Source organism: Syngnathus typhle, linkage group LG3, assembly GCF_033458585.1.
Source record: "Syngnathus typhle isolate RoL2023-S1 ecotype Sweden linkage group LG3, RoL_Styp_1.0, whole genome shotgun sequence".
Classification (NCBI taxonomy): domain Eukaryota; kingdom Metazoa; phylum Chordata; class Actinopteri; order Syngnathiformes; family Syngnathidae; genus Syngnathus; species Syngnathus typhle.
This window is the reverse complement of record NC_083740.1, coordinates 23,577,552-23,604,365: the sequence shown is the minus strand read 5'-3', so window position 1 is coordinate 23,604,365 and position 26,814 is coordinate 23,577,552.

Here is a 26,814-nt window from a genome sequence, read left to right as displayed (position 1 = left end):
TGAGGGTCATGGGTTTTTGCGGATGGCTAATGCTATAACGATAGCTGCTATATGCGCGAGGCTATTTCATGTCAAAATGGGCTGCTCTGTTCATGTTTCGAGTAAATCTACGGATCGATATGGAAGGGAAACATAGGTAAGTAGTACCAATGCGTTAGTTCGAACTTTAGTCAGTTCTGATCATTTTATAGGAGCTCGTTTGAGAAACGCGATTGTTTACATTTGCTGAGGCTCATGGGAGATTGCGAGCTAAGGGTCATGGGTTTTTGCGGATGGCTAATGCTATAACGATAGCTGCTATACGCGCGAGGCTATTTCATGTCAAAATAGGCTGCTCTGTTCATGTTTCGAGTAAATCTACGGATTGATATGGTAGGAAAGATAGGTAAGTAGTACCAATGCGTTAGATCGAACTTTAGTCAGTTCTGATCATTTTATAGGAGCTCGTTTGAGAAACGCGATTGTTTACACTTTGCTGAGGCTCATGGGAGATTGCGAGCTGAGGGTCATGGGTTTTTGCGGATGGCTAATGCTATAACGATAGCTGCTATACGCGCGAGGCTATTTCATTTCAAAATAGGCTGCTCTGTTCATGTTTCGAGTAAATCTACGGATCAATATGAAAGGGAAACATAGGTAAGTAGTACCAATGCGTTAGATTGAACTTTAGTCAGTTCCAATCATTTTATAGGAGATCGTTTGAGAAACGCGACTGTTTACAGAGGGCTCGTTGGTTATTGGCTAGTGGGTGCATCCCGCAACCCTAGTCAACCTCAGTTTGTTGCAGTAAAGCTTGTATTTTATGCGCCTTATAGTCCGGTGCGCCTTATATATGGACAAAGTTTTAAAATGGGCCGTTCATTGAAGGTGCGCCTTATACCCCGGTGCGCCTAATAGGGCAGAAAATACGGTAAATTAAATATAAACTGTGGATTAGTTGCTTGATGCAGTTGTTACAATGTGTCCACAGCATGCCTCACATAGTTAACTGTGTTGGTGTTTATTGTTACATTCATAGTTAAAATTACAGTTGATAATTATATTATATGGGCTTGTCTGCACTTTGTACTTAACATTTGCATTTGGATGCTCTGGGCTCATCTCTCTCCATCTTCTGCGTAGCGTCCTGTACTTTTGCGCTATATTCTGTCTGCTGTATGCACACTTGCTCCATTTTCGCTCCTCTTATTTATTATGTTATTTGTTTATTTATTATTTATTCATCACTCTTATTCATTCATTGTTTGTGCCTTCTTGTTTTTATTTTATTTTTTGTGTTGTTTACTTGTATGTATATTGTGCACTATGTCTTGTCTCCGTGGGGTAGTGGGAACGTAATTTCGATTTCTTTGTGTGTCTTGGCATGTGAAGAAATTGACAATAAAGCAGACTTTGACTTTTGACTTTGACTAGTAGTCAGTCCGTAGCGGTGCCCATAGATTGTCCTGGCAAAGTGTTTGCGCACCTCGTGGTAGACGGGTGTGCTGTTTGTTGTTCCCTGGTGAATAAGAAAGGACCACTCATACAAACAAGGCTAATTTTGGAAAGTCTCGAGTACGCCTGTGGCATACGCACGACTGAAGTGTTACTTTGTTCAGATAGATAATTCAGTAGATTCAAAGCAACTCTTGTTGTGGTGACCCACAAGGAATAGACATTGACCTGTTTTTAAAGGCGTGGTGGTAGAATGACACTTCTTTGCTAAAAGAGATTACAGGGATCAGAGTTGAATGAGCTAGTTTGTTCTTTGAGATGTGAAGAGTTCAGTTTTGTATGAGACATGACTTGCCTTCGAGTCAAAATCACACTGCAGGGGGTTCAGTTTTTGTGTTTGAATGAAGATTTACATCCAGGGATCTAGTAATAACCTCTATTTATAATAATAACCTTTATTTGACCAGATAAAAAACCCATTGAGATTGAAATCTCTTTTACAAGGGAGACCTGCCCAAAAGATTGTGAGCACGCGTCAACCATCGTATATAGGTAAGAGACAGAACAAATGTTAAAGTAGAAAAAAGCAATAAAATAAATAACATAGATGGATCATGTCTTAAGTTGCAACAGTTGGAATCACAATAACAATTTAAAAACACAAACATTCTTTCATGGCCTCACAGTCCGTGTCAACCATGATAGAGTGAAACCTTGCAGATGAAACAAGCATTAACAGTTTCAAGTAGGGGTGTAAATCGCGGGTTTTGTCACGATACGATATCATATCGATACAAAGAACTACGATACGATATTTGCCGATATCTTAAAGCCTGCTGCGATTCATTCACGATATATCGCAATATAGTGCTCTACGATCGATATACCGTTTTTTTCCGTGTATAGTGCGCAAAATTTTACTAATTTATTGTCCTAAAATCCGGGGTGCGCATTATACATGGGTACAAAAAAAAAAAAAAAAAAATTTTTTTTTTTTTAATTTCTTTTTTTTTTTTTTTTTTTTTAAGTCCCAATGATCGTCACACACGCAGGGAGGCAATGGGTCCCATTTTTATAGTCTTTGGTATGGTCTTAACTAGGCTGGATGTAATTTTTTTTGTTGGCGTTGATTTCTCCGACTGCCCGTAAACGCACCACCGCGCTTCGTGCGCGCACGGGACAGCAAACGAGCAGGTGATCGAGCAAGCGTCTGATACGAGAGCATTGCGGTCGCATGGAGCGTGTTTGAAGTGAACAGCAGAGAAGAAAGGCAAAGTGTTGTGAAATAAAATGCACAGAACGGATGCGCAAGACACGTCAGCTATATAAAGAGCGAGAGTTGTTTTCTTCCTATTAGTTTCAATTCACAGTTTAATTAGCAGTTTCAATCAGCAAATAACAAAATGCGTATTACAGGTAATATTTTATTTCACAACACTTTGCCTTGTTCCTTTGGTCTCTGCTGTTCATCCTAAAACACAAAGGCGCTCTTTAAGCAATGCGACAGTGAGCGCCCGGCGCGCTGCGGTTGCGCGACCGCACCAAATTAAGCTCCCTGCGCAGTGCGCACTGAGGTCCACTTAAATTTTAGAAAGTACATCAGGACTTTAAAAATATCTTCTAAATTTCAGCGACGGCTCTGTCACAATAATCGGCCAGCCCGGTGCAGTTGGGCGGTCAGCGGCGCGCTACGGTTGAGCGTTCTCTCGCACGCTCTCTCTCTCGCTCTCTCTCGCTCTCGCACACACGCAAACCGGATATCATACGGAGGCCTCCATTACAGATGCGCAGAACGGATGAGCAAGACACGTCAGCTATATAAAGAGCGAGAGTTCAGTTCTCTACCTAAATCCGTATTACAGGTAATATTTTATTTCACAACACTTTGCCTTGTTCCTTTCTTCTCTACTGTTCACTTCAAACACGCTCCATGCGCACGGAGCGCGGTGGTGCGTTTACGGGCAGTCGGAGAAATCAACGCCAACAAAAAAAATTACATCCAGCCTAGTTAAGACTATACCAAAGACTATAAAAATGGGACCCATTGCCTCCCTGCGTGTGTGACGATCATTGGGACTTAAAAAAAAAAAAAAAAAAAAAATTAAATTTTTTTAAAAAAAAAATTCATAAAAATTCGGTGCGTATTATACATGGGTACAAGCTTTTTTCCAGCATCAGCATGCCATTTTTAGGGGTGCGTACTATACATGGGGGCGCACTATACACGGAAAAAAACGGTATATATATTTTTTAATAAAAAATATAGAACAATATCCTGATTTATAACAATTCATACGCAAAATCAACAAGGTACTGCAAACTCTTTATTTAGGAAATTACAAGAGTATTGTAGTATACAAAGTACTTATTTTAACACTGAACTTTGATGTCGTGTTTTTTCTTTAAATGTGCGGTGAGATTTGTGGTCCCTGAATATTTGATCACCGCATGGCAGGATTTACAAACTGCACGTGTCTTGTCCGTTGAGCCATCTTTTCTTTGGAATCCAAAGTGCTTCCAAACGAATGACTTGAAGCCTAAAGGGGAGCAAATTTCTTCGTCTTTTTGGACACTAGCCATAGCACCAGCCCAGGAGCCGCGTACTAGTTGTCGACTCCCCTTTCACGTGCCTGCTCTGCTCACAACACAACAATGCCGCACCCACTGCTCCCGGAAAGAGGAAGCAAGCAACAATGAACTGGATTTCAAAATAAAGTCGCATCTAATGTCCGAGGTCAAACACGGCGATATAAATCGATGTTTACGTTTAGCATCGATGCCAATAAATCGTAGAGCATTATATCGATTAATCGATTTGTATCGATGAATCGTTACACCCCTAGTTTCAAGTCATTCTGGAAAGAGTTCCATATTGATGGGGCAGCAACGACGAAATAGCCCGAATGACCGCACATCACATCACCTGAGACGAATAACTGTGGGGCCTCAAACACAGCGCAGGTGGATGCTCAAACAGCTATCAGCAAAATCGTGCTGAAGTCCTTCCTTTTGAGACTCTTTGGACTGTCCGAACTGGAGAAAACAGATCTACTGTTGCACCTCAATGACCTTAGTGGCGGCAAACTATTTGAATTGATGGAAAAGATATTCCAACACAAACTACTGTGTGCTCACTGTGGAAGCTGACAGGGCTATCCTGGCTAATGTTCAACAGTTTGTCGACGTGAGGATTCCCAAGACAGACACCTGGGCCCCGTTAACACCCGAGGAAGACACATCAACCACTGCCATTAGCCCACCACCAACCTCACTACGGGTTGTGTTCTCTCCATATTAGCTTTGCTGTTCCAAATCTGAAATTTCAAGGGGCCAGGGGAAATGCCAGGGCCTAGGCTTGGCACCTACTATGTGCTGGATGAGGCTGCAAGCTGTTGCTTGTTACTGACTCCATATCCCGTAGAAGTCTTCTGGTAGACTTGCAGGGGTGTCAAACTCCTTTCCTCGGGGGCCGAATCCCTACATTTTTTCCAAGTTTCCCTCGTTAAACACACCTGATTGAAATGACCAGTTCATCCTCACGTTCTGCAGGAGCCTTATTAATTGAATCAGGTGTAGGGATTCGGCCCCCGAGGAAAGGAGTTTGACACCCCTGTGTAGAGTCCGGCGCTCAGCGCAACATCTTGCCGGCACAGCCACTAGACGAGATGGATGGACGGACGAGAGGATGGACGTATTCCAACATGATAACGACCCCAAACACACCTCCCAGACGACCACTGCCTTCCTAAAGAAGCTGAAGGTGATGGACTGGCCAAGCATGTCCCCAGACCTAAACCCTATTGACCATCTGTTGGGCATCCTCAAACGGAAGGTGGAGGAGCTTAAGGTCTCCAACATCCACCATCTCCGTGATGTCATCATGGAAGAGTGGAAGAGTATTCCAGCGGCAACCTGTGAAGCTCTGGTGAACTCCATGCCTAAAAGGGTTACGGCGGTGCTAGAAAATAATGGTGGCCGCACAAAATATTGACATTTGGGTCCAATTTTTACATTTGCAGTTGGGGTGTACTCACCTTTGTTGCCAGCATTTTACACATTCAGTATTTTGTAGGGGTGTAAATTGCGGGTTTTGTCACGATACGATATAATATCGATACAAAGAACTACGATACGATATTTGCCGATATCTTAAAGCCTGCTGCGATTCATTCACGATATATCGCGATATAGTGCTCTACGATCGATTTTTTTTTTTTTTTTTTTTTAATAAAAAATATAGAACAATATCCTGATTTATAACAATTCATACGCAAAATCCACAAGGTACTGCAAACTCTTTATTTAGGAAATTACAAGAGTATTGCAGTATACAAAGTGCTTATTTTAACACTGAACTTTGATGTCGTGTTTTTTCTTTAAATATGCGGCGAGATTTGTGCTCCCTGAATATTTGATCACCGCATGGCAGGATTTACAAACTGCACGTGTCTTGTCCGTTGAGACATATTTTCTTTGGAATCCAAAGTGCTTCCAAACGAATGACTTGAAGCCTAAAGGGGAGCAAATTTCTTCGTCTTTTTGGACACTAGCCATAGCACCAACCCAGGAGCCGCGTACTAGTTGTCGACTCCCCTTTCACGTGCGTGCTCTGCTCCCAACACAACACGCGCAGTGCGCTCCCGGAAAGAGGAAGAAAGCAACAATGAACTGGATTTCAAAATAAAGTCGCGTCTAATGTCCGAGGTCAAACACGGCGATATAAATCGATTAGCGTTAAGCATCGATGCCAATAAATCGTAGAGCATTATATCGATTAATCGATGTGTATCGATGTATCGTTACACCCCTAGTATTTTGAGTTACTTTGAAGTACCGTTTTTTTCCGTGTATAGTGCGCAAAATTTAACTAATTTATTGTCCTAAAATCTGGGGTGCGTATTATACATGGGTACAAAAAAAAAAAATCTAATTTTTTTTTTTTTTTTTAAAGAAAGTCATGGTACAACAAAACCAACAACAGGACTGACCGACAAAGTCGTGGAACAAAAAGACAGGGTGACAGTACCAAAGACAGGAACAGAATGACAGTAACACATGCAATGATCCAACGGTGAGCGAGGGGCAGACAGGACTTAAATACAAAACACGTTACATCGATTGAGGTGACACAGGAAGAGAGGGGTGACGCGAACAGAAACTATGGCAACCTAGACACATAGCAAAACTGGGGACGAGACATGACAAATCTCCCCCGAAATAAAACTCACCTTTCTTCTTGTTTGTTGTCAATCGCGCATCGCATTCAGCCATCGTGCCCAACACACTTAGTCAAAAAAATCCATAATTGACGACACATCGTTTGATGCGATGGTGCAATCCTTGATGGTGTGTTATTGACAAATATTGTTTGTTTTTAATCCCCATCGCGGACCGGACGTCATACCGAGGCCGCCATTACAGATGCGCAGAACGTATGCGCAAGACACGTCAGCTATATTAAGAGCGAGATATGTTTTCTTCCTATTAGTTTCAATTCACAGTTTAATTAGCAGTTTCAATCAGCAAATAACAAAATGCGTATTACAGGTAATATTTTATTTCACAACACTTTGCCTTGTTCCTTTCGTCTCTGCTGTTCATTTCAAACACGCTCCATACGACCGCAATGCTCTTGTATCAGACGCTCGCTCGATCACCTGCTAGTTTGCTGTCTGTCACAATGTACCCTACACAAATCCGAAACATTTGTTGCGGCTCCGAGTCACGACGAGGGGCAAGTTTTGGTTTCCAAGGGTGTTTTTATTCCTCTTCAACGTCTCTCCCATACAGAGCCGCCTCTTTCCCGTGCGCGCACGTAGCGCGGTGGTGCGTTTACGGGCAGTCGGAGAAATCAACGCCAACAAAAGAAATTACATCCAGCCTAGTTAAGACCATACCAAAGACTATAAAAATGGGACCCATTGCCTCCCTGCGTGTGTGACGATCATTGGGACTTAAAAAAAAAAAAAAAAAAAAATTAAAAGTTTTTTTAAAAAAATTCATAAAAATTGGGTGCGTATTATACATGGGTACAAGCTTTTTTCCAGCATCAGCATGCCATTCTTAGGGTGCGTACTATACATGGGGGCGCACTATACACGGAAAAAACAGTAATAATAAATTTACTTTGCTATCCAAGCTCTACAGTGACTACTTAACATTGTCACAAAGTGTCATTTCTTCAGTGTTGTCCCATGACACATTTATAAAACCATCTGTGTCACTTCAATTCATTAAATCCATCGATCGTCCTTTGTCAACAATGGGTGTGCGCCGGCGCTTGCAGTGATATATACCGTTTTTTTCCGTGTATGATGCGCAAAATTTAACTAATTTATTGTCCTAAAATCTGGGGTGCGCATTATACATGGGTACAAATTTTTATTTTTTTTATTTTTAAGAAAATCATGGTACAACAAAACCAACAACAGGACTGACCGACAAAGTCGTGGAACAAAAAGACAGGGTGACATTACCAAAGACAGGAACAGAAACCAAACAAACATCATGACAGTAACACATGCAATGATCCGACGGTGAGCGAGGGGCAGACAGGACTTAAATACAAAACACGTTACATTGATTGAGGTGACACAGGAAGGGAGGGGCGACGCGAACAGAAACTATGGCAACCTAGACACATAGCAAAACTGGGGACGAGACATGACAAATCTCCCTCAAAATAAAACTTGAAATCACCTTTCTTCTTGTTTGTTGTCAATCGCGCATCGCATTCAGCCATCCTGCCCAACACACTTAGTCAGTAAAATTCATAATTGACGACAGATCGTTTGATGCGATGGTGCAATCCTTGATGGTGTGTTATTGTCAAATATTGTTTGTTTTTTAATCTCCATCGCGGACCGGACGTCATACGGAGGCAGTATCACTGCGCATGCGCACTATGGATCCGATGCGCAGAACGGATGCGCAAGACACGTCAGCTATATAAAGAGCGAGAGTTCAGTTTTCTTCCTATTAGTTTCAATTCACAGTTTAATTAGCAGTTTCAATCAACAAATAACAAAATGCGTATTACAGGTAATATTTTATTTCACAACACTTTGCCTTCTTCCTTTCGTCTCTGCTGTTCACTTCAAACACGCTCCATACGAACGCAATGCTCTCGTATCAGACGCTTGCTCGATCACTTGCTCGTTTTCTGTCACAATGTACCCTACACAAATCCGAAACATTTGTTGCGGCTCCGAGTCACGACGAGGGGCAAGTTTTGGTTTCCAAGGGTGTTTTTATTCCTCTTCAACGTCTCTCCCATACAGAGCCGCCTTTTTCACATGTCCGCACGCCTTTTTCACATGTCCGCACTGATCGCGGTGGTGCCTTTACGGGCAGTCGGAGAAATCAACGCCAACGAAGAAAAATACATCCAGCCTAGTTAAGACCATACCAAAGACTATAAAAATGGGGCCCATTGCCTCCCTGCGTGTGTGACGATCATTGGGACTTAAAAAAAATAATAATAAAATAAAAATAAAAAAATAAAATTTGGGTGCGTATTATACATGGGTACAGGCTTTTTTCCAGCATCAACATGCCATTTTTAGGGTGCGTATTATACATGGGGGCGCATTATACATGGAAAGAAACGGTAAATTATATATCAAACAACTATTATACAAGCAATAATATTATCAAACCATCTGTGTCACTCTAAATCATTAAATCCATCGATCAAATTCCTCGTCATTTGTCAACAACGCAGCGCGTGTGCCCTGACGTCAGCCTCGTCGTTATTCCACAGATCTAGTATATAACTAGTATATATATATACGTATATATATATATATATATATATATACATCATCATCATCGGCGGTCACTCGTAGTCGAGTATGACGGTCCTCCTTCTTGGTCTTTGTGGGTCTTCAGGTGGTTGAAGAGGCCGATCCTGGACCCGATAACTCTGGTGCAGTGTGGACAGGGGAATGTAATGGTGGTGGGTTTGGGTTGGGCCTGCTTGGTGGGGGCTCTCTCCTTTCTGCGTCTGCGTTTGTCTTGAGCGGCATGGTGGAGGTCAACGTTATATTGCGCGGCGCCTTCACGGACAAGGATTCTCCACGTCGTCCTGTCTGCGGCCTTGTCTTCCCAAGTTTTAAGGTTTATGTGACACTTCTTCAGGTTTGCTTTTATGTTGTCCTTGAACCTCTTCTTCTGACCTCCCGGGGCCCGCTTCCCTTCAGCGAGCTGGGAATAAAGAACTTGTTTTGGGAGGCGAGAGTCAGGCATGCGGATTACATGGCCAATCCATCTCAGTTGGTTTTGGGCAATGGTGGCAGTGATGGTAGGCAAGCCAGCCTCCTCCAGGACACTGGTGTTGGTGCGTCGGTCCTTCCAGCTGATCCTGAGGATTTTAGTTTAGTTTAGTTTATTGTTTAGCACATATTATTATATCAATAACTGTGCAGGAGGGAGACGAAGCCTAGGGCTTGTAAAGAGCTCCACTCCTTCTAACCCGCAATTCCAACCCTTAATGCTGAGTGCCAAGCAGGGAGGCAATGGGTCCCATTTTTACAGTCTTTGGTATGACCCGGCCGCGGTTTGAACCCACAACCTTCCAGTCTCAGGGCGGACACTCTAACCACTAGGCCACTGAGCCGGATTCCGGAGGCATCTCTGATGGTAGGTCTCCAGTGCCCTTAAGTGCCTGCTTTATGTGGTCCAGGCTTCTGACCCATACAGAAGGGTGGGGAGGACCACAGCTTTGTAGACCAGGTCTTTACTTGGAGGTCACGATTCTCGAAGACTCGCTTCCGTAGCCTTGAGAAAGCCCCACTGGCACAGCTGAGGCGATGGTCAATTTCATCATCAATGGTGGCTTTCGATGACAGGAGGCTGCCAAGATAGGGGAAGTGGTCAAAATTTTCCAGTCGGATGTTATCAATAGAGATGTTTGGGGGGCGGACAAGCAAACTGCAGTTTGGTAGTGGTTGGTGGAGGATTTGGGTCTTTTTTATATTAATGGCCAGACCAAGCTGTTTGTATGCCTTTGTGTTATATACATACACACACACACACACTATGAAAAAAAAAAAAAAACCCTCAAACCTCTTTGAGGATATATATATATATATATACGACAATGAAAAGGTTCGTATATATATATACGACAATGAAAAGGGTGCTCGGTACGATGCCTAGGAATTAAAGGCGTTAAAGGAACATTACAGGCTGTTTGAATTCACATTTAACACTTATCTTTTTATATTTTATCTAAAAAACCTCAAAGATAATAAATACCAAATTGCCATCACTATATATATATATATATATATATATATATATATATATATATATATATATATATATATATATATATATATATATATATAGTGGACCAACACCAGCAGCTGACATGGCTCCCCAAACCATCGCTGACTGTGGGATTTTCACACTGGATTTCAAGCAACTTGGATTTTGCTCCTCTCCAGCCTTTCTCCAGACTCCGGCGCCTTGACTTCCAAATGAAATACAAAACTTGCTTTCATCTGAAAAGAAGACTTCTGACCACTCTGCAACTGTCCAGTGCTTCTTTTCCATAGCCCAAGTCAGACGCTTCTTCCCTTGTTTTGAGTTCAGAAGTGGCTTTACCATGGGAATACAGCTATTCTAGGCCATTTCCCGGACACGACTGTGAAGAGTGGCCTTTGATACCTAGACTCCAGCTTCAGTCCACTGTCTTTGAAGCTCCCCCAAATTCTGGAAGCGACTCTTCTTCACAATGTTGTTAAGGCTGCGGTCATCTCTCTTGGTTGTGTAGCGTTTCCTGCCACATTTCCCCCTTCCTTTTTGTCTTTTTGTCGCACCGGGTTGTGCTACAAGTACAGCGGGCTGGTTCTGCTCGACATCGGCAAAAGCGAGTTTTGTGGCGATCTGAACTTTGAAGCGGGGACATTAAAGGCGCTCGGTCTGCTCCGTCCTGAAGCGTCGGAAGTGGTGTGCGAGGAGGCTGAAGAGGGGCGAGAGCGGAGGCGTCCGGGCCAGGCTGGCGGCCAACCCAGTTCGCCCGGCCATGGCTTCCTTTCTTCTGGCGAACGTTCAATCGCTGGGCATCAACATGCCTCCTGAGATCTACCAGCTCAGTGGCCTTGTGGTAGAGTGTCCGCCCTGAGACTGGAAGGTTGTGGGTTCAAACCCCGGCCGGGTCATACCAAAGACTATAAAAATGGGACCCATTGCCTCCCTGCTTGGCACTCAGCATTAAGGGTTGGAATTGGGGGGTTAGATCACCAACTGATTCCCGAGCGCGGGACCGCTGCTGCTCACTGCTCCCCTCTCCCCCAGGAGATGGATTAAAATCACACGGGGATGGGTTAAATGCGGAGGACAAATTTCACCACACCCAGGTGTGTGTGTGTGACGATCATTGGGACTTTAATCTTTAATCTTAATCTTTAATCTACGAACCGGACAGTGCATAACTGCTGTGCATCTGGAGCGGCTAGCGTGCTATCGGGCGAACATCGCGAGGAGGTGGAATGCGCGAATGGTGCCGGGACTCTGTGGTGGGATGCAAGCACTGCTCGCCTCTGGCGAAGTTTGTGATCTCCAGGCTTTTGGGGTCCTGAACTCTCTCCCCCGTTGTTTACTTGTATGTTACTCGTGTACTGTGTCTCGTCACCGTGGGATGGAGGAAACGTAATTTCGATTTCTTTGTGTGTCTTGGCATGAAGGAATTGACAATAAAGCTGACTCTGAGTCCGATCTAGTGTTTTTTGTCGTCTGTCTGTAACGTCGTGTTTCATTAGATCAGTGCATCTCAATTATTTTCTGTTACGCCCCCCCTTAGCAAGAAGAAAACTATTCGCGCCCCCCCCTCCCCACCGTGACTATCCTAACTTGTCTTGTAAGTCGTAAAATGTTGCACTGTCGCAAACGTCACAGAAGTAACAATGAGAGCGCCACTGCCCCCTGCTGGGAAGATGCGCAATTACACTTTATTCTAGTACTGCAAAAAAAAAGCCTGTTCCCCAGGGTCACACGCGCCCCCCCCAGGTATAGCACGGCGCCCCCCAAGGGGGGCGCGCCCCACTATTTGAGAAGCACTGCATTAGATGAACAAAACGGCTTTGAAAAGAAACTCAACGGAGGCAACGAAAAAGTTCTCCAGCCTTATGGCAGGGAGCGCTAGTGATCCCGGGATGCTTCATGCGCCCACCTGTAGAATAAGTGATCTCCAGTTAATATTTACAGTGAACAACTGAGGAGCAGTCATCCATTTATTTCGTTTTACATTTGTTTTTTTTTTGTTTTTACATTTCGTTTTACAATGGAGGATTACATATGCAAAGTTAAACGATTTTCAATGATGGATTTTCGGTCGAAGCAGGAGGTCATCAGTAAAGGAAGACCAACTCCGGAGTTAAAAGGTTTGATTGCGACAACGGGACTTGGGAGCATGTCTTTTCAAACGGAGTGGTACGCACGATCAAAAACAGGTTTTTGATTCCGTGTGCTTTATTGAGTGTTTTTATGTGTGAAGACTGCTGATATGGGATTTTAATTAAAATTGTTCAAATTAAATCATGAATAAGCTACGCTAAAGCAGCGTTCCCTAACCTTTTTTATGACACGGTTAGGTGTCGGACAAATTTTACCGGGGGGTGACGTCAGTGCTTGCCCAGCCATGAACCTCACCGGACGTCATATACTATATACAGGACCGTCCCAGAAAATTAGAATATTGTGATAAAGTTCTTTATTTTCCGTAATGCAATTAAAAAAACAAAAATGTCATACAATCTGGATTCATTACAAAACAACTGAAATATTGCAAGCCTTTCATTATTTGAATATTGCTGATTATGGCATACAGCTTAAGAAAACCCAAATACGATCTCAAAATATTAGAATATCATGAAAAGTATACGAGCAGGGTATTCAACTAATCACTTGAATCGTCTGATTAACTCGAAACACCTGCAAGGGTTTCCTGAGCCTTGAAAGCTTGGTTCAGTAAACTAAATCACAAGTATGGGAAAGATTGCTGATCTGACTGCTGTCCAGAGGACAAAAGAATGACTTTATAAAAAAAAACAATTGAATTTGTTTTTTCCCCTTTCCATGATGGCAGGGGAGGCACAACAGTCAAACCGAGATTTTTGAACGTCCCGGTTCTCGAACAAATCGGAATTCGAATGAAAATTAATCGATTTTTTTGCTTCGGTTGTCAAATAAAATTAGGAGGTCGAACCTCGCGAGATGAGCCGAAATGACCCGAGAAAACCCGACCGTGCGGGCTGGATGCCGACTGACTCCGTTCGTTATTGTATTTTTGTTACTTTGAGGATTGTATTACCGTTTTTTTCCGTGTATAGTGCGCAAAATTTAACGAATTTATCGTCCTAAAATCTGGGGTGCGCATTATACATGGGTACAAACATTTTTTAATTTTTTTTTTTTTTTTAGAAAACAAAACCAACAACAGAACTGACCGACAAAGTCGTGGAGCAAAAAGACAGGGTGACATTACCAAAGACAGGAACAGAAAGCAAAATGACATCATGACAGTAACACATGCAATGATCCGACGGTGAGCGAGGGGCAGACAGGACTTAAATACAAAACACGTTACATCGATTGAGGTGACACAGGAAGAGAGGGGCGACGCGAACAGAAACTATGGCAACCTAGACACATAGCAAAACTGGGGACGAGACGTGACAAATGTCCCTCGAAATGAAACTTGAAATCACCAAGTTTTGGTTTCCAAGGGTGTTTTTATTCCTCTTCAACGTCTCTCCCATACAGAGCCGCCTTTTTCACGTCCGCACGCCTCTTTCCCGTGCGCGCACGGAGTGCAGTGGTGCATTTATGGGCAGTCGGAGAAATCAACGCCAACAAAAAAAATTACATCCAGCCTAGTTAAGACCATACCAAAGACTATAAAAATGGGACCCATTGCCTCCCTGCGTGTGTGACGATCATTGGGACTTAAAAAAAAAAAAAAAATTTCATAAAAAAAATTCATAAAAATTGGGTGCGTATTATACATGGGTACAGGCTTTTTTCCAGCATCAGCATGCCATTTTTAGGGTGCGTATTATACATGGGGCGCACTATACACGGAAAAAAACGGTAACCCCTAATCATGCCTCCAAAGAAAGCAAGTGGGCGCAGTAAAACCATCCTAAAACACAAATACGCTCTTAAAGCAATGCGACAGTGAGCGCCCGGCGCGCTGCGGTTGCGCGATCGCACCAAATTAAGCTCCCTGCGCACTGAGGTCCACTTAAATTGTAGAAAGTACATCGGGACTTTAAAATTCTTTTCTAAATTTCAGCGACGGCTCTGTCACAATAATGCGACCAGCGCTGTGCCGTTGCGCGGTCGGCGGGGCACTACGGTTGCGCGTTCGGCGGTGTCTCGGAACGGATCAAATTTTTTTCCATTCTTTGTAATGGGAAAAATAGATTCGGAATCCAACCGATTCACTTCTCGAACAGCCTTCTGGAACGGATTGTAGTCGAAAACCGAGGTTTGACTGTATATATCAGAGTCAGAGTCAGCTTTATTGTCAATTTCTTCATGCCAAGACACACAAAGAAATTGAAATTACGTTTCCACTATCTCACGGTGACGAGACACAGTACACGATAAACATACAAGTAAACAACGCAAAATAAAAACAAGAAGGCACAAACAATGAACAATAAGAGTGATGGGTAAACAATAAATAAACAAATAAAGTAAACTAGAGAATGCAATTTCTGGAGAAATTGCGTGTGAAGGCGAAATCTATGAATAACTTCTAAGGGGAATGCTGCCGAATGATGCTGAAACGAGTTGAATTACTTGAGAAATGTAGAAAATTAGGAGAATTTGTGGTGAATTTCAAAATGTCGAATGTCCCATTAAGAATGAATGGGAAAAATTTGTCGGAATTTTGCGAAAATGAAAAATTTGGGGAACGAGAAAAATGGAAGTGGAATGGAGTGAATCGGATGAATTATGTGGAAGAAGAAGCGTGTCAAAAAAGTGTGGAGAAAAAAAAAGAATAACTAGAATTTGCAATTCCTGAAGAAATTGCGTGTGAAGGTGAAGAAGTTGAATAAATATTGAAGGAATGCTGCAGAATGATGTTGAAACGAGTTGAATCGGTTGAAAAATGTAGAAATGAGAAGGGAAAAAGGAATTGGGTGTGAATTTCAAAATAAAAGATGTGAAGTTTTTGGTAAGTGGGAAGTTGTGGAATAGGTAGAAAAATGATGAACAGTTGAAAGTTGGAATGGGTAGAATCGGTTGAAAAATGTCGAAATAAGAAGGGAAAAAGGAATTGGGTGTGAATTTCAAAATAAAAGATGTGAAGTTTTTGGGAAGTTGTGGAATAGGTAGAAAAATGATGAACAGTTAAAAGTTGGAATGGGTTGAATCGGTTGAAAAATGTAGAAATGAGAAGGGTAAAAGAAAATGGGTGTGAATTTCAAAATAAAAGATGTGAAGTTTTTGGGAAGTTGTGGAATAGGTAGAAAATGATGAACAGTTGAAAGTCGGAATGGGTTGAATCGATTGGAAAACGTAGAAATGAGAAGGGAAAAAGGAATTGGGTGTGAATTTCAAAATAAAAGATGTGAAGTTTTTGGGAAGTTGTGGAATAGGTGGAAAAATGATGAACAGTTGAAAGTTGGAATGGGTTGAATCGGTTGAAAAATGTAGAAATGAGAAGGGAAAAAAGGAATTGGGTGTGAATTTCAAAATAAAAGATGTGAAGTTTTTGGTAAGTGGGAAGTTGTGGAATAGGTAGAAAAATGATGAACAGTTGAAAGTTGGAATGGGTCGAATCGGTTGAAATATGTAGAAATGAGAAGGGAAAAGGGAATTGGGTGTGAATTTCAAAATAAAACATGTGAAGGTTTTGGTAAGTAGGAAGTTGTGGAATAGGTAGAAAAATGATGAACAGTTGAAAGTTGGAATGGGTTGAATCGGTTAAAAAATGTAGAAATGAGAAGGGAAAAAGGAATTGAGTGTGAATTTCAAAATAAAAGATGTGAAGTTTTTGGTAAGTTGTGGAATAGGTAGAACAATGATGAACAGTTGAAAGTTGGAATGGGTTGAATCGGTTGAAAAATGTAGAAATGAGAAGGGAAAAAGGAATTGGGTGTGAATTTCAAAATAAAAGATGTGAAGTTTTTGGTAAGTGGGAAGTTGTGGAATAGGTAGAAAAATGATGAACAGTTGAAAGTTGGAATGGGTAGAATCGGTTGAAAAATGTCGAAATAAGAAGGGAAAAAGGAATTGGGTGTGAATTTCAAAATAAAAGAGGTGAAGTTTTTGGGAAGTTGTGGAATAGGTAGAAAAATGATGAACAGTTAAAAATTGGAATGGGTTGAATCGGTTGAAAAATGTAGAAATGAGAAGGGAAAAAGGAAATGGGTGTGAATTTCAAAATAAAAGACGTGAAGTTTTTGGTAAGTGGGAAGTTGTGGAAGAGGTAGGCAAAAGATGAACAGTTGAAAGTTGGAACGAGTTGAATCGGTGGAAAAATATAGAAGTTAGAAGTGAAAAACTAAATTTTATGAAATTTTGCAAAATTTTGTGCAAATTTTAAAAGTGAAAACATGAAATTTTTTAATTTGGCAAGTTTGGGAATGTCCCCAATGTGATTTGAATGTGTTGAATTACGTGAATTTCAAACTGGAACAACGTAAATGTGAAATGTTGAATCTGCCATTAAGAATGAATGGGGAAAAATCCGCCATAAATCTGTGAATTTTGCGAAAACGGAACATTTTTGGAACGAAAGAAATGTAAGCAGTCGTGCCATGAATATTTGGAATACGTGAAAAGTGGAACGGAGTGAATCGGTTGAAGTATGTGGAACTAGTTAAGCGTCAAAAAAGTGAGCGGGACAAGTAGAATAACTAGAATTTGCTATTCCTGAAGAAATTGCGTGTGAAGGTGTTCAAAAGTTGAATAAATATTTAAGGAATGCTGCAGAATGATGTTGAAACGAGTTGAATCGGTTGAAAAATGTAGAAATGAGAAGGGAAAAAAGAAATATTGGAGAATTGGGTGTGAATTTCAAAATAAAAGATGTGGTTTTTGGTAAGTTGTGGAATAGGTAGAAAAATGATGAAGAGTTGAAAGTTGGAATGGGTTGAATTGGTTGAAAAATGTAGAAATGAGAAGAGAAAAAGGAATTGGGTGTGAATTTCAAAATAAAAGATGTGAAGTTTTTAGTAAGTTGTGGAATAGGTAGAAAAATGATGAACAGTTGAAAGTTGGAATGGGTTGAATCGGTTGAACATCCCGGGTCGAGCGCTGAAGGACTGCGCTGGTGAGCTGACGGGTGTCTTCACGGATATCTTTAACACTTCCCTGCAGCAGGCCATTGTCCCGTCGTGTTTCAAAGCTGCCACCATCGTACCTGTGCCGAAGAAACCTGCCCCGTCCTGCTTCAATGACTACCGCCCCGTGGCACTTACGCCCATCATCAGGAAGTGCTTTGAGCGGCTTGTCATGGAGCACATCCGATCCGTTCTCCCCCCCCCACCATTGACCCCTTTCAGTTTGCGTACCGAGTCAAACGGTCCTCTGAGGATGCCATCTGCTCTGCCCTCCACTCGGCCCTCACCCACCTGGAGAGAAGGGACTCGTATGTGAGATTAATGTTTGTGGACTTCAGTTCTGCCTTCAACACCATTGTGCCACAACGCCTCATCAGCAAACTTGACAAGCTGGGCCTCAGTGCCTATCTCTGCAACTGGCTACTGGACTTCCTCTGTCAGAAGCCACAGGTGGGACGTGTTGGCGACAAAATCTCCGCCAGCATCACGCTGAGCACAGGGCTACGTGCTCAGTCCGCTGCTCTTCACCCTCCTGACGCATGACTGCACTGCAACCTGCAGCGACAACCGCATAGTGAAGTTTGCTGACGACACGACTCTGGTGTGTCTCATCACCAAGGGAGACGAGACTCAATACAGGCTGGAGGTTGACCTTCTGACCACGTGGTGCAGGGACAACAACCTCCTGCTGAACGTCGACAAGACCAAGGAGATTGTTGTTGACTTCCGGAAAGGTCACACCCAACACCTGCCGCTGACATCGAAGGTGCTGTGGTGGAGAGAGTGAGCAGCGCCAGGTTCCTGGGGATGCACATCAGTGAGGATCTCTCCTGGTCCACCAACACCGCGTCACTGGTGAAGAAAGCCCAGCACCACCTGTACTTCTTGCGGAAATTCAGGCGAGCGAGCGCTCCTCCGGCCGTCATGACTACATTTTACCGCGGCACCATTGAGAGCGTCCTCTCCAGCTGTATTGCTGTTTGGGGTGGCGGCTGCACTGCCTACAACTTGAAGGCCCTGCAGCGCATAGTGGACACGGCTGGTAAGATTATTGGTGCTTCGCTCCCCTCCTTGAAGGACATTTACACCTCCCATCTCATCCGCAAGGCGACCACGATTGTGAGTGATGTGAGTCACCCCGCTCACTCTTTGTTTGATCTTCTGCCCTCTAGAAAGAGGTACAGGAGCCTGCGGTCCCGCACCACCAGACTCTCCAACAGATTCATACTCAAGGCTGTTAGGATCCTGAACTCGCTCCCCCTTTCTGCGTAGCATCCTGTACTTTGCGCTATGCTTACTGTCTGCTGTATGCACACTGGCTCAGTTTTGCTCCTCTTATTTATTGGGTTATTTGTTTATTATTTATTCATCACTCATTTTATTTACCGTTTTTTTCCGTGTATAGTGCGCCCCCATGTATAGTACGCACCCCTAAAAATGGCATGCTGATGCTGGAAAAAAGCTTGTACCCATGTATAATACGCACCCAATTTTTATGAATTTTTTTAAAAAAAAATTTAATTTTTTTTTTTTTCTTTTTTTTTTTAAGTCCCAATGATTGTCACACACGCAGGGAGGCAATGGGTCCCATTTTTATAGTCTTTGGTATGGTCTTAACTAGGCTGGATGTAATTTTTTTTGTTGGCGTTGATTTCTCCGACTGCCCGTAAACGCACCACCGCGCTCCGTTTTTTTTTTTTTTTCTTTTTTGTACCCATGTATAATGCGCACCCCAGATTTTAGGACAATAAATTAGTTAAATTTTGCGCACTATACACGGAAAAAAACGGTATTTGTTATTTATTATTTATTGTTTGTGCCTTCTTGTTTTTATTTTGTGTCGTCTACTTGTATGTCTATCGTGTACTGTGTCTCGTCACCGTGGGATAGAGGAAACGGAATTTCGGTTTCTTTCTGTGTCTTGACATTTGAAGGGATTGACAATAAAGCTGACTTTGACTTTGATTTAGGGTCACTTCCGGTTTGATTTGGGGCCACTTCCGGTTTGCCTAAGGTCACTTCCGGTTTGCTTAAGGTCACTTCCGGTTCATTCGGGGTCACTTCCGGTTTGATTTGGGGCACTTTTGGTTCATTCTTGGTTCATTGGGTCACTTCTGGGTCAATCCAAGATGGCCGCCACACTGGAAGTGGGGGTCAAGGGTCGATATGTGTATGCTTAGTGGAACTGGGGGTAAAGGGGGTGAATATGGTAAGCATAAGGTGAACAAAGTAAATAAAGTTGGAATGGGTTGAATCGGTTGAAAAATGTAGAACTTAGAGTAGAAAAACGAAATTTTAGAGAATTTTGGTTGAATTTCAAATTTGAAAATTTGAAATTTTTGCTTAGTGGGAAGTTGTGGAATAGGTAGGCAAAGGATGAACAGTTGAAAGTTGGAATGGATTGAAAAATGTAGAAATTGTAAGGGAAAAACTAAACTTTGTGAAATTTTGCAATTTGAAATTTTTGAATTTGGCAAGTTTGGGAATGTCCCCGATGTGATTTGAATGTGTTGAATTATGTGAATTTCAAACTGGAACAACGTAATTGTGAAATCTTGAATCTGCCATTAAGAATAAATGGAGAAAAAATTGCCGGAAATTTGTGAATTTTGCGAAAACGGAAAATTTCGCCTTCACACAATAAGAGGTGCAAAACGGAGCAAGAGCGCACAGCAGACAGTCAGAACAAAGCGCAAAAGTACAGGACGCCACGCAGAAGGGGGGAGAGAGTTCAGGACCCTAACAGCCTGGAGATCACAAACTCCGCCAGTGGCGAGCAGTGCTCGCATACCACCACAGAGTCCCAGCACCCTCCATCACGGATGTAGATGCACATCCCACCTCCTCGTGACTTTCCCCCTCGTACAATGGCCCGGTCCGCCCGATAGCACGCTAGCCGCTCCAGATGCACAGCAGAGTCCGGAATGATAACCAAGTCCCAGTGAACACGTCTGGTTCGTAGATCTCAGCAGGCGAAAGCAAACCATGTTGATGTCCAGCGACCGAACATTCGCCAGAAGAATGGAAGGCACGGCCAGGCGAGCTGGGTTGGCGGCCAGCCTGGCCCGGACGCCCCCGCACTCGGCCCTCTCCAGCCTCCTCGCACACCGCTTCCGACGCTTCCCAACTGGGGGAGGAATAGCAGGCGAGTCCGGCGACGTTTCAGAACGGAGCAGACCGAGCGCCTTTAATGTCCCTGCTTCAAAGTCCAGAACGCCACAAAACTCGCTTTCGTCGATGTCGAGCAGAACCAGCCCGCTGCACTTGTAGCACAACCCAGTACGACGAGACGAACACACAAAACTGTCGGACAAAACAAAACACCGTTCGGGACAGAGAGAGGCCGCTGCGTGTGCACGGCATCTATATATATATATATATATATATATATATATATATATATATATATATATATATATATATATATATATATATATATATATATATATGTATATATGTATATGTGTGTGTGTGTGTGTGAATAATAATAGTCACATCTTAAGTGTGCTTTACCTTTCTAATTTTAGACATAATGTAATTTTTCTAATTTATTTTACCTTTTTTCATGTATTCCTAGCAGCGCAAATGTTCTTCTCTGCTGGATGCCCGCATGGCAAAGATATTACGACAGCAGAGACACTGTCATGATGGCGATGACTCCAGCGATGATGACGAGGATGAAGGTTTGTGCCTTCACCAAGTGAACAAGTCTTGTCTGGTTTACTAGCTGTAACAGGTTGACAATCACATTTAGGTAGGGCAGGGGTGTCAAACTCATTTTTTTCGCGGGCCGCATTGAGTTTGAGTTTGAGGTTATTCACGCAATATCCAAGACATACATTTTAGATTTGCCTTGAAGATGGATTTGGATTGCAACATTTTTAGTGTTTCATCAAGCTCATTCCAAATCTGTGGCCCTCTGCACACAATACTAAAGCTTGTAGATTTTAGTTTCCGTTTTTTCCCAATGAATAGATTTCTATTCCTGGTGGTGTGGGTGTGGCTGGGAGTACAGATTGGGATGACTTGACAGAGTTTGTGGTTTCGTTTATGGACAGTCTGATACATGACGCAAGCATTCTGCAAATAGTTATATTCAACAAGCCTCAGAAGATTGTGTTGGTGAAAGATTGATTGCATTGTAGTTATAGTTTCTATCGGAGGGCCTTTGTGACTGTCAACCCAAATAAATGTATGAGCATCTCATATTATATACAGTATAAGGTTTCAAAACAAACTGACAAATAACTCGTTTTCAAATTAGACTAGTAAAAACTGGTCAAATATCAAAGATATTTTTAGAAGTGTAGACAATTTGCCTTTCTAGTAATGACACACGAATTTGATGCACAATTTACCTTCGCAGGCCACATAAAATGATGTGGCGGGCCGTATCTGGCCCCCGGGCCTTGTGTTTGAAATCGGTGAGGTAAGGGGACAAAAGGCGCAGTCTCAGTTATGTGTGCCATTACTGTATATAAAACACACATAGGGCGCACTGCATCATAGGGCGCATGCATGCCATGATTTACGGTAAACAAAAACAAAACGTCACCGGAGCAAGAAAGTGAGTTCAGTTGTACTTTATTCTAATGTTCAACCATGTACTCTACTGTACTCACATTATTGTTGATCGATATTCACACAGAAATCCGTCCAAGTCCTCATCTTCTGTATCCAAATTAAACAGTTGGGCAAGTTCGCCATCCCTCGTCATTGTCTTGTTTCTCTTCGGCAATGATCCCTGCTTTCCAGGAAGCTTGAATTGTGCCTCGTAAGCATGTCTCTATCTATGCGGAAATATGTATTTCTCTACGTGTCTACCAGTCCTCTGATTGTGCCACGTAAGCAAACGTAAACATAAGCAAACGTAAACGTAAGCAAACAGGTGCCTGTATATCATGTCTCTGTGTGGCAGAAGCCAATGGCAGTGGAGGTACGTACTCCTCTACGTGTTACATCCAGTCTGATGAGTTTACCGCCCCGATCGACGTAAAACGTAATGTCCTCTGATTGTACTAAACGAAAACTAGTTCGAGCAAATGTTATATTAAGGCAGTGCTTCTCAAATTGTGGGGCCTTTTACGACTTACAAGACAAGTTAGGATAGTCACGGTGGGGAGGGGGGGCGCGAATAGATTTCTTCTTGCTAGGGGGGGGCGTAACAGAAAATAATTGAGAAGCACTGTATTAAGGTAACTTTTGGTTTCATTTAGGGCACTTCTTCTTGAAATAAGGTCACTTCCGGTTTATTTGGGTCACATCCGGGTTGATTAGGGTCACTTCCGGTTTAGCTGAGGTCACTTAAGTTTTTTTGGGGGTCACTTACGGTTTAAAAAGATCACTTCCGGTTTATTTGTGTCACTTTCGGTTTACGTGAGGTCACTTCCGGTTTGATTAGGGGTCACTTCTGGTTTACCTGAGGTCACTTCCTGTCTATTTGGGGTCACTTCCGGTTTGATTTGGGGCACTTCCAGTTCATTCTGGGTTCATTGGGAGCACTTCAGGGTCAATCCAAAATGGCCGCCACACTGGAAATGGGGGTCAAGGTCAAGGGTCGAATTGTTAATGCATAGTGGAAGTGGGGGTGAATATGGTAAGCATAAGGTGAATAAAGTTGGAATGGGTTAAATCGGTAGAAAAAACAAATTTTGGAGAATTTGATTGAATTTCAAATTTGAAAATTAAGTCCATATTTTGTATTTTGTGGGGTTTTTTGAGGCGTGCTTCGTCTGGCCCCTCACACCCTTTTGCCATGGATGACCCTACCAGGGGCAAGAAGCCCCAGACAACATAACTCCTAGGATCATAGGGACACGCAAACCCCTCCACCATGATAAGATGACGACTCAGCAAAAAATATACTTAAACATTTTTTTTGAAACATTACATAGGTCATTTATATAAAGATCAAACAGTTTGTGATCAAAACCGACTCCTGGGGGACACCACAGGGAATGGTCAAACATGAAGACGTGCAGCTTGGACCTGGGTTTATTGCAGGCAAGGGGGGTAGTGGAGAACAAAGACACGGGCAGGGCAGAGATTCACGGACAGCGGGCAGGGAACAGGTCCACTCAGACCAGGAACAGAGACATGTAGCGGGTACTTACCGTGAGCCTACACACGAGAGCGGGGTAAAATGCACGACGGGACAGGAGCAGCAGGAGCAGAAACAGACAGGAATTAACCAAACAATGCAATTTCTCCAGAAATTGCGTGTGAAGGTGAAGAAGCTGAATAAATACTTGGGGAATGCTTTAGAATGATGTTGGAACAGGTCGAATCAGTTGAAAATTTTGAAATTAGAAGGGAAAAACTAGACTTTGGAAAATTTGGCATGAATTTCAAAATTGAAAATTTGGAATTTTTGGTAAGTGGGAAGTTGTGGAATAGGTAGGCAAAAGATAAACGTTTGAAAGTTGGAACAGAATGAATCGGTTGAATAATGTAGAAATTAGCAGGGAAAAACGAAATTTTGGAAAATTTGGCGTGATTGAAGATTTGGAATGTTTGGTAAGTGGGAAGTTGTGGAATAGGTAGGCAAATGATGAACAGTTGGAAAGGGTTGAATCAGTTGAGAAATGTAGAAATTGGAGTAGAAAAACCCAATTTTGGAGAATTTGGTTGAATTTCAAATTTGGAATTTTTGGTAAGTGGGAAGTTGTGGAATAGGTAGGCAAAAGATGAACACTTGAAAGTTGGAACGGGTTGAATCAGTTAAAAAATGTAGAAGTTAGAGCAAATGTTGAATCCCCATAGAGAATGAATGGGAAAATAAAAAAAAGCAATTGGGCCAAATCTTTTAGAAATTTGGAACAGAACGAAAACAAATGGCTTCATGAGGTTCACTTTTGGGGTTAAAATGTAGAAACAGGTTTAATCGGACAAAAAATGCAAAGGTTAGCGGAAATGTAGCTATCTAGGGCACTTAGTGTTGAAATAAGGTCACTTCCGGTTTGATTCGGGTCATTTCCGGTCTAATTGGGGCAATTCCGGTTTAATTTAGGTCACTTCCGGTTTAGCTGAGGTCACTTCCGGTTCATTTGGGGTCACTTCTGGTTTAAAAATGTCACTTCTGGTTAGATTTGGGGTCACTTCCGGTTTGCTTATGGTCACTTTCGGTTCATTTGGGGTCTCTTCCGGTTTGATTTGGGGCACTTTCGGTTCATTCTTGGTTCATTGGATCACTTCTGGGTCAATCCAAGATGGCCGCCACATTGGAAGTGGGGGTCAAGGGTCGATATGTGTATGCTTAGTGGAACTGGAGGTAAAAGGGGTGAATATGGTAAGCATAAGGTGAACAAAGTGAATAAAGTTGGAACCGTTTAATCCGGCCCGCCAACCCTGAATAAATTGTATTATTGTATTCTACTTTATTATTTTTATTAAACAACTTATTCCTCCCACTTTTTTGACATCCAACTACTCCCACATGCTTCAACCGATTCACCTCGTTCAACCTTTCACACGTTCCAAAAATTCATGGCAAGCTTGCCACCTTTTTTTCTCGTTCATAACATTTACCGTTTTTAAGTAATTAGCAAATTTGTGCCTTAAAAATCCCCATTCATTCTTAATGGCAATGTCAACCCGAGCCAGTTTCCTGTAGTGGGTTCGATTCCCACATTGGGCGTCATTAATTATTTTACTCTTTATTCTTCCCGCTTATCATTTTCAACGCTTATCATTTGTAACTAACATTCGCATTCAACATTCATTACATTAAGCAATTTCCACCACTTTGATTACGTATTCGCATTCAACAAACACATTCATTACATTAACCAATTTCAACCACAACGTTGTAAGGGACTCAATTAGCTCGTGGGAAACACAAGTGATTCCAGTACACGAGCATCTTTCCCGAGTGGTATCAAAACCCGCGTCAGTTCGACTCCCACATTGGGCGTCATTATTGTGTGAAGGCGAAGGCCTTCACACATATGTTATTCTACACCATTCTCTATTATTATTATTCTCTTTTATTCTCCACACTTTTTTGTCCAGTTTCATCTTCCGCATAATTCATCCGATTCACTCCATTCCACTTTTCACGTATTCCAAATATTCACGCGATGAGCGCTTCCATTTTTCTCGTTCCGAAAATTTTCCGTTTCCGCAAAATTCCCCAAATTCCGACAAATTTTTCCCCATTCATTCTCAATGGCACATTCGACATTTCACATTTACGTCGTTCCAATTTGAAATTCACATCATTCAGCACATTCTAATCACATTCGGAAGGATTCTCGACATTCCCAAAATTCCCAAATTCGAAAATGTCACGTTTTCACGTTAAAAATTCCGACAAATTTTCACAAAATTTCGTTTTTCAGCTCTAACTTCTACATTTTTCAACCGATTCAACTCGTTCCAACTTTCAACTGTTCATCTTTTGCCTACCTATTCCACAACGTCCCACTTACCAAAAACTTCACCTCTTTTATTTTGAAATTCAACCAAAATTCTCTAAAATTTCGTTTTTCTACTCTAATTTCTACATTTTTCAACCGATTCAACCCATTCCAACTTTCAACTGTTCATTATTTTTCTACCGATTCCACAACTTCCCACTTACCAAAAGCTTCACATCTTTTATTTTGAAATTCACACCCAATTCCTTTTCCCTTCTCATTTCTACATTTTTCAACCGATTCAACCCATTCCAACTTTCAACTGTTCATCATTTTACTACCTATTCCACAACTTCCCACTTACCAAAAACTTCACATCTTTTATTTTGAAATTCACACCCAATTTCCTTTTCCCTTCTCATTTCTACATTTTTCAACCGATTCAACCCATTCCAACTTTCAACTGTTCATCATTTTTCTACCTATTCCACAACTTCCCACTTACCAAAAACTTCACATCTTTTATTTTGAAATTCAACCAAAATTCTCTAAAATTTCCTTTTTTCTACTCTAATTTCTACATTTTTCAACCGATTCAACCCATTCCAACTTTCAACTGTTCATCTTTTCTCTACCTATTCAACAACTTCCCACTTACCAAAAACTTCACTTTTATTTTGAAATTCACAACCAATTCCTTTTTCCCTTCTCATTTCTAC